The following is a 14437-nucleotide window of genomic DNA, read 5'->3' as shown; positions in this document are numbered from 1 at the left end:
TGGGTTATTTTCTGGGCCAGTTTTAAAGGCTTTGTTGTTTTTTTTCCCTGTGGACATACGTCAAGCAGGCATTACTTGTTTTCGTTGCAGAAATGCATATTTGCATGAATATACAAACATGACACAAATTGCAGCAGCTGCAGTGACATTGTTCCCTTCAGACAGTCAGGAATGACCTTCAGGCTAAGGTGGTGGGAGACCAGCAGTGATCAGTGATGCAAATCTCTCTGTGTGAAAGCTTTTTCTCGAAAGTGTTTTCTGACCGTCGTCACTCAGAGAGCTGAACTTTTAAAGACCCGGAGGGTTCAGAGAGAAAGTAATAATGCACCGACATACTCAAAAAGGAAAAAAGTGTTTAGTCGTGGCTTTTTAGTAATGTTTATATTTACTAAACGTATCTGAAACATTTGTGATGCTAGATTTCTCCTTAACAGTGTTAGAGATCCTTTAGGATTAAACAATGTGGGCTTCATCTCAAGAAAATCTCATCCAAAGTCTTTAGATATTCAAGAAAAAATGTGTGTTTTTTTTGGAAACTTCTCCCTGATTGATTGCAGTTCTGGCTCATTGTAACTGTTTGTGGAGTCAAACCTGTGTGTGCTTATGATCTATTAAACACACACCGAGGAACTTTTCTCACAGTTATTAGAAGACTGACGAGAAAAAATAAATTAGAAAAATGATCTAAACTCATCTTGTATTAGCATTTGTGTGATGCAAGTTTAGGATGCAAACACGTAGACTCTCGTATCGTTTGTTTACTTTGGGGAAATCCAAGTATCAACGTTATAGGCAGGATAATCCATCTTCGGAAATGATAATACAAGCAAAAAAAAAAAGAACTACATGGTGAATCACTTCGTTATAGGAAATAGAAATAACAGGGATTTATTAAGGGATGGACACAGAACAGGTGAACACAGTGAGGGAGTCAAATGATGGCAGGGCAGAGGAGAAGGCAGAATCCAAACACAAGCAAAAACACACAGAGAACTGAGGAGAATAACTCACTAAGTGATTAGTAGAATATGTGAAAATTAGTCCAGTTTGGTCCAATTGTGGTTCCTTTGAATAGATAGATAGATAGATAGATAGATAGATAGATAGATAGATAGATAGATAGATAGATAGATAGATAGATAGATAGATAGATAGATAGATAGATAAAGGTAAGGTGCCAATACTTTTTAAGGTGAGTGGATAGCGAGTGTTTGGATAAGTAAATTTTGTATATTGCAGTAATTTTGTGATTCCACTGGATAGATAGATAGATAGATAGATAGATAGATAGATAGATAGATAGATAGATAGATAGATAGATAGATAGATAGATAGATAGATAGATAGAGGTAAGGTGGCAATACTCTTAGAGGTGAGTGGACTGACATGGTGTGAGGTTGAGGTGTTCTACCTTTACGCCTCATGGAGCTGGTTACTAATAACAGGATTATCTATGTTCCGCTCTACAGGCTTGGTGGAGTTCAGTGAGTCAGCTCTGCCAGTGTCTACACACAGATCATGGCATGGGTGTGTAAACTTTCCCTACTGCAATTACAAAGGAGACACAATCACTGATATGGGTCTGTGCAGAGGAATTCCTGCTGTTTGTGTGAATGTGTGTAAGTCTGGGCGTGTGTCTTTTTAGAGATATGGGACAGTCTTTGAGAATTAAAGAAGGAGGTTTTAACAGAAAGAGCGAATTAAACAGATTCATATGGTGGAAGGAGCGAACACGTGGGAAACTGAATCACTCGGCAGGAACGTGAGCTGCTCAGGAAATGAACACTGAGGACATATGAGATTTGTCTCATTATTTATTTCAGCATCATGCCATCTGTCCTGGACAATTGTGAACATTTCATCTCAACATGCTAAGGAGGCTAAAGTGGACCAGAAGTAACCTTGGGGAAGTGATGCATTGATAAACTGGTGTACATGTAAATGTGACTGGGGTAGGGGTTCGAGCTCGGGCTTAGGTTTGAAGGGAGAGACGTGGTTGTGGTCTAAAGGGATCAGGGATCAAAAGACAAGCAAAAAAAAACGTTAAAGCAGCATCACCATTCCTGAGAAACAGATCAGGGTTAAATCCAGGAAGCACAAAACAAACCTGTTTCAGTGTAAATGGTTAAGGATTACACTGGTTTAACTCCACATGCTTGTGTTTACATTCCAGCTATAGACCAAAACCTAAAGTCTACTATCCTATGGTCTATGGTCTTGGCCTATAGCAAATGGGAGACAAGTAAAAAGTTCAGAAAAAACGATCCAATCACAAGACAAGGATTGAGGGTTTGTCACTATGGAAACCATGGCATGTTTTGTGCCCTCATGAACTTCTGTGACCTTCACAGAAAAACAAGGACACTCTAATGTACTCCATATTTAATATTTCATTAAAATACGACAATTCGATTAACTTAGTACAGCAGATTATTATCTGTAACTTTATAAAGAACATGTTGGCTCTAAGAAACCATGCTGAAAGATACTGATGGGGGAAAAAAAGTGTAATGTAAGCCTGTGAGCTTTAAACATGTGGTGATGCTCAGTGGTCGGAAGGTTGAGACATCAAATCCCAGCAGCGCAATGCTGTCACTGTTGGGGTTTTTTAAAGAAAGAGAGAGAGAGAGAGAGAGAGAGAGCATCAACTGCTCCGTTCAGCTGTAGGTCACCGTGAGTAAAAGCATCTGCTAAATGTAAACCATAAAGTTAGATTACATTAAGAACCACGTGGGCAGTGGTGGCTGAGCGGTCAAGGCTCTGACCAACTGATCAGAAGGTTAACAAGAGTCCAATTCATAACAACCGCCAACGCTACCACTGCTCGAGTTTTATAAATAATCACCTGAGATAGGAATGATTATTTTTCCACCAGAAACGTTTACACTCTTAACCTTCTGACATCACAATGAGAACAAACCAGAAATACCTCAAAAGTGTATTCGTTTGAGAATTTGAAACTGAAAAGCACAAATGATTCAACATTTTAAAAAACCGAAATGACTCAGATGTGTATGGAACACGAAAAGGGTCACACTGAAGCAAAAAAAAAGAAAGAATTTTACTTTTATTTAGTTTTTATTTAATAGAAAAAAAACAAACAATTTTTTGACTTCAAAAATTTCTGTTATTGTTTTTGTATGTCAGCATGACCCTTTTGGCCTTCCATAGACATAATCAAACCTCCATGCTTGTAATTTCTTTGGTAAATATTAGCCACCATTTTAACGACTAATGATTTTACTTCGTAATAAAAATTTCATTTTTATTCACAAACCTCTGATCATGGTTTTTCTCAAGATTTCAAACATTTCCAGGCAGCAATCCTGCTAAATTCATTAAAGAACTAAATTTGCAATAAATTTTGCAATGCTGATTATGTAAATCTGGTTAAATATGTAAATTTGGTTTATTGGGATTTGTTAAGCAGTGTACAAGCTATTAAAATGTGATTATGCAATAATAAATGGTCATACAATTATCCACTTTAGCCTCCAGAAAAAAAATAATTAAATAAATAAAAAAATAAATATAAAAATATATAAAATATATATATAAGCTTTATATATAAGCTTCATAAAATAAAAAAAATCCAATTTCACTAAATTGACCTTTTAGGTGTTTCACTCTAGTATTATTATTATTATTATTATTATTATTATTATTATTATTCATTATTCAGAAACTACAGTAAAACTACCAAGAAAGGTGAGTAGTTTCGGCCATAAGGAGCGGAAGTCTGGATGTGTAGGCAGATTCTGTGTGTTTTAGGAATTACTCATACAAAGCATTTTGCATATTGTTCCATAGCCACCTACACTTAAAAATAATAAAGTTCCTTAAACCAAGTTCCTGTTGAATTCTCAAAGCAGAAGGTGTGGAGTCATTTAACAGAACAGCGGCTCGGACTGTAACACGAAGGAATTGTATATCAGTGCGCTCAGTCTGATAACTTATCGTTTCTATAGTAACGGCTGGTTTACCGGCTCTAGTGTAAAAAACTGTAAAACTATAAAAGTATTAAAACGAAAAACATCTGTAGTTAAATAATATGTTGAATATTTTTTGAGGAGACATTTTTGTAACTTTTCTCAGTGTCATTTCTTTTCACCTTCTTTTGTGTTATTAACTTCAATAGAGAATAAAGGAGATGCTGGTTATAACGTTAATAATAACAGGAACCTGTTTTGCGGACAGTTCCTAACGTTAAACGTAGCTAGAAATTGTTAAAAAGTCTGAGGTTTTGCTCAACAATATATTAAAACTTGTAATCTTTGGTCTGTGGTTTTAGAGGAATAACATACTTCAGGATGTCACTGATTATTTTCTTAAAATGTTTTATTCCTCACATATACAGAAACAGCACCATAAATACTTCTCTGAACCTCTGAAATCTCTAAAGGGGATTGTTTTCTTTTCAAGAAGTTCTTTACAGCATTGTTTTCCTTCCTTTGCTTATTGATCTTTGAAAAGACTGAACTGATCTCAGGACAGTACGTAACGTCAAAGAATCCTGACCGCAGTCTAATCGCTTTCACGAGAACAAATTCTGCCGTTCCAGATCCAAGGCCCGCTGCTCCGCTCTGACGGTCTTGTTTTCCATGCTCTAGGCAAGCACACTTGACTCGATTCAGGTGGTTGAGAGCAGGAGAAATATGGTACCGTGTTAGAGGATTAGCAGGGATTGCTGTTTAACTCTTGGACATGATTGAATAACATGATTCGTGACTCGGCGCCGTGATTCGAAGCAGATGCGTCTAAGCGTTTACGGACATGGAGGAATGCCGTTTCGTCACCACTCCTCCTCCCGTCGACTCACCTGGTTCCCTGATGCAACCTCTGTATTGTATTGTACTCGAGGAGATGGACACTTATGTAAAAGCAGTTAGCAGTTACAGCTGAGAGGTGGGGTTTTTAATAGCCGGCTTTTGTGGGAAACGACAACGATTGTCTAGCTTTGAATGAACTGCAACACACTTCATTCAACATGCTTTACGGCATGTTCTCCAGTCTGCCGACCCTGTGTGTGTGTGTGTGTGTGTGTGTGTGTTCTGTCACGGGACGTGGAAAGCCTTTGATGAAGCAACATAAGTACGACATAATATAATGTATGACATAATGAAGACTTCAAAAGCATTCTTAGGGCCGCTATAGTGTTTTAAACAAAAGCTCACTCGAAACCTTCCTTCCCAATCCTGTCTCTCTCTTTCTTTCTTTCTTTCTTTCTTTCTTTCTTTCTTTCTTTCTTTCTTTCTTTCTTTCTTTCTTTCTTTCTTTCCTTTTCTCTGTCTGTCTCTCTTTCCCTTTTTTTTATCCCCCCTCTCTAGCTTTCAAGTCTGTTCTTGCAGTGACGTAAACTGGTAATCCAAGAAATCGGAGTGTCACCAGTCTCACTCAAACGCACACCTCTGTAATTATTAAGCACACTCTTTGATCCGTTGGGTGTAATATCCCACTAATAGTGGTAGTGTGATGACTAATCACGACTAGCCCTATTTCTTCTGCTTATCACCTCAGAGCCAGCAGGGGGCGTCGTCATCGGCAGGGAAAATTAAGCCAATAATAATAATAATAATAATAATAATAATAATAATAATAATAAAGTGTCAACACTACATTATACTTTTATATGATTATTATAACAATGGTATAATAACACATCTGACATACTGCATATTTAATATATGATATCAGTCATCGCTCAGCTTATTATTCGGTTATTCAGCCATGTTGTTCAGTCATAATAAATAATTCAGTAACTAAACTGAAACTAATCAAAAGGTGCAGAGTTCTGAGAGAGGGAAATGCCCAGCTCGTGTGTGGCTTAATAACAGAATTCTATCGTCTCTAGTTAACCTACATCATGTTTATTAAACAAATAAAAAGAATAACAGGTGAATAAAAGTAGGTCTGTACGTTTGACTTTGCTTTGTCATGCTAACAGCAGGTGATCAGGCAGCTAGGCAGTTAGCTAGCTAGCGAGGAACCACACATTCAGCAGTACTGGATGTTAAAGAAATCTGCTAAAATTTTTAAAGGCTCTTAATCCTCATGGCTTATTTCATTCCTCAGACTTTATTCCAAGTCTGGGTTTTTTTTTTGTAATGTTTAGAAAGATTTTTTATCTTAGAGAGTAGAGTAACAGTAGAAATTTGAGGTAAATAAGAAACAATTTTGGTTTATTTTGATTTGCTTGGTTGAGCTAGCAGCAGGTGATCAGGCAGCTAGTCAGTAAGCTAGCCAGCTAAGAAACACACATTCAGCAGTACTGGATGTTGAAGATTTTTAAGATAAGATTTTTAAAACTCTTAAATCTCATGGCTTATTTCATTCCTCAGACTTTATTCCAAATCTGGGTTTTTTAAATGTTTAGAAAGATTTTTTTTTATCTTAGAGAGTAGAGTAAAAGTAGAAATCTGAGGTAAATAAGAAACAATTTGGGTTTATTTTGATTTGTTTGGCTGAGCTAGCAGCAGGTGATCAGGCAGCTAGTCAGTTAGCTAGCTTGCTAAGAAACACACATTCACCAGTATTGAGTGTTGAAGAAGGTAAAGAAATCTGATAAGATTTTTTAAGGCTCTTAATCCTTATGGCTCGTTTTATTCCTCAGACTTTATTCCAAGTCTGTATTTTTTAATGTTTAGAAAGATTTTTTTTTTATCTTTAGCAGGTGATCAGTCAAATAGTCAGTGCTAGGAAACAAGCACTGCCCTAGATTGTTGGATAACCTTACACAGAATTTTCCTGGTTGAATTTTTGAGCTGCTTTTTACATGACCAAGCACTTGGAGCATCTCAGAGAGCAGAAATGGGCTTGATATCAACATTTACTTTGGAGATACAAACATTTGTGTGGGAAAATAATAAGCATTTTTCTCTTTTTCGTAGCTTTTCTATGAATATATTGTTCCTGGTAGGCTACATAAGAACAGAAATACTTATGAAAAACTACAAATTCTTAAAATTCTAATTGTCTTGTCTACTTTCCTATGAGCTTCATATTAAGCACCACTGTGGAGTGAGACATGACAAAGACATTCAATGTTCAACACGGAAACATATTTTTGGCCTCTGGGAAAAAAAGTTCTTACTTCTTCTCACTTTTCCAGAATACACAAATATATTCTTCAGGAACAATGTAAAAATAACACGCAGATACAACAACAACCACCTAGACGGCTCATTAGAATATCTAATCTTCTCCTCCTCACCGCTGTGTTTCTGTATTTTTATGCTGAAATGCTATGGGCTTTTCTCTCCACTATCATGTTGGAACTGAACTATGTGTCTGTGAGAGGCAGATGATCAGGAATCTGCTTGTAGACGAAGACGGACACCTAGATCGGATTCTGTGAAGCGCCCCTAAACTGCACACCGGGCCTCGGGGTATAATTGTTTGTAATTGTAATTAATAAATGGCGGAGACTTTGTGGAGTCTGTTGGAAGTGTGAGACGGGCGATCACGTTGTTCACGGTTGGCTCGTCTCCCAACGCCTCCAGGTTTGACCTGAATCTTTTAGAGAGCCGCAAAACAGACAGGTTTGTGTGCATACCTGAGCTGAGTTTTACCTACAACATGACAGAGTTTATACTTCTTCTAAAATGTAAGTGTAAAAAACAAACAAACAGGAAAATATCTGTATATCATATATTTAAAATAATATGATGAATCGTTTAAATAACGACTATTTATGATTATCTTCACTTAGATATGATGTTTATTATCTTAAATATTGAGAACTAACTACTACTTCTACTACTAGTAGTAGTTAATATAATTATTTGTTTTATTAGTTTGTTAGTATATTAGTTGTTATTGTTACTAGCTTTAAATGCTAGTTTTAATTACTCATTTATTTAGTATGCATTTATTTAGTGCGTATTGCTGTTGTTGCTGTTAATACGTAGCTTTAAATTTATTTATTTGTTTGTTTGCTTGTTTGTTTATTTATTTATACTTTTGCTCTTAGTTTCTGCTTATTGCTTATTAATATAAATTCATATATTATCTATTACTTTAGCGTTATTATATATAAAACTATAAAATGTAATAAATATATTAAAATACTAGTACAATTAAAAACCCAAGAAATGAGGACTGGTAAATAAATATAACAATAAATATATATATGACAATAAAACCGGATCACGGAGGAAGAAAACCAGTTTTTAACAACAGCATGTACTTTTTATCTGGTTATAGTTACATTTAATGATATGAACCACCTGTGAAGCTCCTGTTCTGTGAACAGACTTACACTCACAGCCTCATGGTTTCCCTTTCATGAAGTTAACACGAAGTTAAGACCAAAGAAAAGAAAACAGCAAGCCCTCCATGCTGCCCTTCAGACTTCTGTCCGAAAACATAAAGGTCCCACTTTACCTTAGACTTTTATAAAGCACTGATCAACATGTTGCACAAGCCAGACAAGTGCTTGTACAATGTCTAGAAAGATTTATCTTGTATATTTTATTTTGTGGAAAAAATCTAGAAAAATGAGAGACAGAATAAATAACAGATGAAAACTGGATTTATTTTGAGTAGTTTTGTTGAACTAGCAGCAGAAGATCAGTCCACTACTCAGTGAGCTATTCAGTGAGCTATTCAGTCTTATTCAGTGAGCTAGTCAGTCAGCTACTCAGTCAGATATTCAGTCAGCTAGTCAGTCAGCTACTCAGTCAGATATTCAGTCAGCTAGTCAGTCAGCTACTCAGTCAGATATTCAGTCAGCTAGTCAGTCAGCTAGTCAGTCAGATATTCAGTCAGCTACTCAGTCAGATATTCAGTCAGCTAGTCAGTCAGATATTCAGTCAGCTACTCAGTCAGATATTCAGTCAGATATTCAGTCAGATATTCAGTCAGCTAGTCAGTCAGTTACTCAGTCAGATATTCAGTCAGCTACTCAGTCAGATATTCAGTCAGATATTCAGTCAGCTAGTCAGTCAGCTACTCAGTCAGATATTCAGTCAGCTACTCAGTCAGATATTCAGTCAGCTACTCAGTCAGATATTCAGTCAGCTAGTCAGTCAGATATTCAGTCAGATATTCAGTCAGATATTCAGTCAGATATTCAGTCAGCTACTCAGTCAGATATTCAGTCAGATATTCAGTCAGATATTCAGTCAGATATTCAGTCAGATATTCAGTCAGCTAGTCAGTCAGCTACTCAGTCAGATATTCAGTCAGCTAGTCAGTCAGCTACTCAGTCAGATATTCAGTCAGCTACTCAGTCAGATATTCAGTCAGATATTCAGTCAGATATTCAGTCAGCTACTCAGTCAGATATTCAGTCAGCTACTCAGTCAGATATTCAGTCAGATATTCAGTCAGCTACTCAGTCAGATATTCAGTCAGATATTCAGTCAGCTACTCAGTCAGATATTCAGTCAGCTAGTCAGTCAGCTACTCAGTCAGATATTCAGTCAGCTACTCAGTCAGATATTCAGTCAGCTACTCAGTCAGATATTCAGTCAGCTAGTCAGTCAGCTACTCAGTCAGATATTCAGTCAGCTACTCAGTCAGATATTCAGTCAGCTAGTCAGTCAGCTAGTCAGTCAGCTAGTCAGTCAGATATTCAGTCAGCTACTCAGTCAGGTACTCAGTCAGATATTCAGTCAGCTAGTCAGTCAGATATTCAGTCAGCTACTCAGTCAGATATTCAGTCAGCTACTCAGTCAGATATTCAGTCAGCTAGTCAGTCAGCTAGTCAGTCAGATATTCAGTCAGCTAGTCAGTCAGATATTCAGTCAGCTACTCAGTCAGGTACTCAGTCAGATATTCAGTCAGCTAGTCAGTCAGATATTCAGTCAGCTAGTCAGTCAGATATTCAGTCAGGTACTCAGTCAGATATTCAGTCAGCTAGTCAGTCAGATATTCAGTCAGCTAGTCAGTCAGATATTCAGTCAGCTAGTCAGTCAGATATTCAGTCAGCTAGTCAGTCAGATATTCAGTCAGCTAGTCAGTCAGGTACTCAGTCAGATATTCAGTCAGCTAGTCAGTCAGATATTCAGTCAGCTACTCAGTCAGATATTCAGTCAGCTAGTCAGTCAGATATTCAGTCAGCTAGTCAGTCAGATATTCAGTCAGCTAGTCAGTCAGCTAGTCAGTCAGATATTCAGTCAGCTAGTCAGTCAGCTAGTCAGTCAGCTACTCAGTCAGATATTCAGTCAGCTACTCAGTCAGCTAGTCAGTCAGATATTCAGTCAGCTAGTCAGTCAGCTAGTCAGTCAGCTACTCAGTCAGATATTCAGTCAGCTACTCAGTCAGCTAGTCAGTCAGATATTCAGTCAGCTACTCAGTCAGCTAGTCAGTCAGATATTCAGTCAGCTACTCAGTCAGATATTCAGTCAGCTACTCAGTCAGCTACTCAGTCAGATATTCAGTCAGCTACTCAGTCAGCTACTCAGTCAGCTACTCAGTCAGCTAGTCAGTCAGCTAGTCAGTCAGATATTCAGTCAGCTACTCAGTCAGATATTCAGTCAGATATTCAGTCAGCTAGTCAGTCAGCTAGTCAGTCAGATATTCAGTCAGCTAGTCAGTCAGCTAGTCAGTCAGATATTCAGTCAGCTAGTCAGTCAGCTACTCAGTCAGCTAGTCAGTCAGATATTCAGTCAGCTAGTCAGTCAGCTACTCAGTCAGATATTCAGTCAGATATTCAGTCAGCTACTCAGTCAGATATTCAGTCAGCTACTCAGTCAGATATTCAGTCAGCTACTCAGTCAGATATTCAGTCAGCTAGTCAGTCAGCTAGTCAGTCAGATATTCAGTCAGCTAGTCAGTCAGCTAGTCAGTCAGATAGTCAGTCAGCTACTCAGTCAGATATTCAGTCAGATATTCAGTCAGCTAGTCAGTCAGCTAGTCAGTCAGATATTCAGTCAGCTAGTCAGTCAGCTAGTCAGTCAGCTAGTCAGTCAGATATTCAGTCAGCTAGTCAGTCAGCTACTCAGTCAGCTAGTCAGTCAGATATTCAGTCAGCTAGTCAGTCAGCTAGTCAGTCAGATAGTCAGTCAGATAGTCAGTCCACTAGTCAGTCAGCTAGTCAATTCACTAGTCAGTCAGGTAGTCAGTTAGCTAGTCAGTCAGCTAGTCAATTCACTAGTCAGTCAGATAGTCAGTCCACTAGTCAGTCAGCTAGTCAATTCACTAGTCAGTCAGCTAATCAGTCCACTAGTCAGTCAGATAGTCAGTTAGCTAGTCAGTCAGCTAGTCAATTCACTAGTCAGTCAGATAGTCAGTCCACTAGTCAGTCAGCTAGTCAATTCACTAGTCAGTCAGATAGTCAGTAAGATAGTCAGTTAGCTAGTCAATTCACTAGTCAGTCAGATAGTCAGTCAGATAGTCAGTTAGCTAGTCAATTCACTAGTCAGTCAGATAGTCAGTCAGATAGTCAGTCCACTAGTCAGTTAGCTAGTCAATTCACTAGTCAGTCAGATAGTCAGTCAGATAGTCAGTTAGCTAGTCAGTCAGCTAGTCAGTCAGCTACTCAGTCAGATATTCAGTCAGCTAGTCAGTCAGATATTCAGTCAGCTAGTCAGTCAGCTAGTCAGTCAGATATTCAGTCAGCTAGTCAGTCAGCTTGTCAGTCAGCTAGTCAGTCAGATATTCAGTCAGCTAGTCAGTCAGCTAGTCAGTCAGATATTCAGTCAGCTACTCAGTCAGATATTCAGTCAGATATTCAGTCAGCTAGTCAGTCAGATATTCAGTCAGCTACTCAGTCAGATATTCAGTCAGCTACTCAGTCAGATATTCAGTCAGCTAGTCAGTCAGCTAGTCAGTCAGATATTCAGTCAGTTAGTCAGTCAGCTAGTCAGTCGGATAGTCAGTCAGCTAGTCAGTCAGCTAGTCAATTCACTAGTCAGTCAGATAGTCAGTCCACTAGTCAGTCAGCTAGTCAATTCACTAGTCAGTCAGGTAGTCAGTTAGCTAGTCAGTCAGCTAGTCAATTCACTAGTCAGTCAGATAGTCAGTCCACTAGTCAGTCAGCTAGACAATTCACTAGTCAGTCAGCTAATCAGTCCACTAGTCAGTCAGATAGTCAGTTAGCTAGTCAATTCACTAGTCAGTCAGATAGTCAGTCAGATAGTCAGTTAGCTAGTCAATTCACTAGTCAGTCAGATAGTCAGTCCACTAGTCAGTCAGCTAGTCAATTCACTAGTCAGTCAGATAGTCAGTCAGATAGTCAGTTAGCTAGTCAATTCACTAGTCAGTCAGATAGTCAGTCAGATAGTCAGTTAGCTAGTCAATTCACTAGTCAGTCAGATAGTCAGTCAGATAGTCAGTCCACTAGTCAGTCAGCTAGTCAGTCAGATAGTCAGTTAGCTAGTCAGTCAGCTAGTCAATTCACTAGTCAGTCAGATAGTCAGTCCACTAGTCAGTCAGATAGTCAGTTAGCTAGTCAATTCACTAGTCAGTCAGATAGTCAGTCCACTAGTCAGTCAGCTAGTCAATTCACTAGTCAGTCAGATAGTCAGTCAGATAGTCAGTTAGCTAGTCAATTCACTAGTCAGTCAGATAGTCAGTCAGATAGTCAGTTAGCTAGTCAATTCACTAGTCAGTCAGATAGTCAGTCAGATAGTCAGTTAGCTAGTCAATTCACTAGTCAGTCAGATAGTCAGTCCACTAGTCAGTCAGCTAGTCAATTCACTAGTCAGTCAGATAGTCAGTCAGATAGTCAGTTAGCTAGTCAATTCACTAGTCAGTCAGATAGTCAGTCAGATAGTCAGTCCACTAGTCAGTCAGCTAGTCAGTCAGATAGTCAGTTAGCTAGTCAGTCAGCTAGTCAATTCACTAGTCAGTCCGCTAGTCAGTCAGATAGTCAGTCCACTAGTCAGTCAGCTAGTCAATTCACTAGTCAGTCAGCTAGTCAGTCTGCTAGCAAAACAAGCATGCGACACTGTCAGCTAACAATCTTCGGCATTCAAGTAGTTCGGCGTTCAAGAAATCTGTAGTTGATAAGATTCAAGGTTCTCAAATCGAAGAATGAACACCTTTTTCTGTTTGCGTTCAGTTTCATAAAGTTTGTTTCTCTTTCATAAAGTTAAGACAAAACAACAACAACAAAAAAACACCTAGCTTTTCACGTTACAGAGAAAGCGGAAAGCCCTTTCGGAAAGACTTACAGGAAAGTTACAGCTTTCACTCTGACTAACAAACACATGCTTTAATCAGTTGATTTATTATTACTATTATTATACGCTGTGTATTTAGCCAACTACAGCTACAATCACAAATATCGCAGATCTACAGATTCTTCTTCTTTTCACACTGAGAATGAAAACTGATGCATAAATAATAATATTTCCCCCACCAATAGCATCTCGCCCTCTCTACAACACTACGTCCTCAGATTTCAGCAGAGAAATATCAGCTATCACATATTTAATCTACTGAGTAATGAGTAATCGAGACGTCTGACTGATAATCTGACGTTTATGGATATTTGTTGCCGCTTTGTTTTTCCTAGCCTCCCAAGCCCGTAAGCAGCTATGATCCGAGCGATCCTTTTCCAGCAGACTCCGGCATTGTGTTGGATAAGTAGCTTTTCATTCATCCGTCAGCACGCAGACTGTGATCTTTTCCAAAGAGACTTAAGCGCCTACGAGAAAATAAAAAGCAAGTGCACAGGAGGACAATGAGGGGCATTTACCACGCCAAATAAAACACTATTTTTCTTTCTGGATCTGTCTTTCTCTCTCTCTCTTTATCTTTATCTCTATCTCCCTTTCTCTCACACTCTCATTCTCTCTTACATCTTGTCAACAGCCTGTTTTTCCTCAGAGCACTGCAGAGCCCAGGGGTTGTGTTATGACAGAGATTCTTTTGTTTGGATTATAAGACAGCGGCGAGAGGAACAACAGTCCGCTGCGCTGTTTTCATTGACAGAGGAACAATATTTTCATAAGGTGTTTCTCATCTCCTTCCGCTGGCCGATCAGAGAGAGACGACCGATCGAGACATGCAGGATCCATTTGCAACCCACACAAACACACTTCCTCGCCCCGAAACGTCTCGGACCGCTCTTCTTAAAGCACTCGGAGCGTGCGGTTTGCTCGGAAGAGCATTAGCTAATGCATCTGGTAATTAGCTATAATAAGCAACGGCCAAAGTTAGCATTAAACGCCGCAATCAGGATTACGTTCGCTTCGTGACATATTCCCACAGATTCGTGTTTCATAATCGGTTTCTCAGAGAGACAAATAGTTGAGGTTTTAAAGCTGCCGGCAAACAACATACACTTTTTTTATCCACTTAAGCTCAGGGATCATCATGTAGCAATTATGTCTAATCGTTTTGCTATTTTATTACCGGGACATGTTTTGTGAACAAAAACAAGCGAGAGTAAATGAGGAACGGACAGACACTCAGGTTTATATAATATAATATATATATATATATATATATATATATATATATATATAGTTTTCATATTTAGATGTGA

The sequence above is a fragment of the Hemibagrus wyckioides genome, linkage group LG26 (genome assembly GCF_019097595.1).
Source record: "Hemibagrus wyckioides isolate EC202008001 linkage group LG26, SWU_Hwy_1.0, whole genome shotgun sequence".
Taxonomy (NCBI): Eukaryota; Metazoa; Chordata; class Actinopteri; order Siluriformes; family Bagridae; genus Hemibagrus; species Hemibagrus wyckioides.
This window is presented reverse-complemented; position numbering follows the sequence as displayed.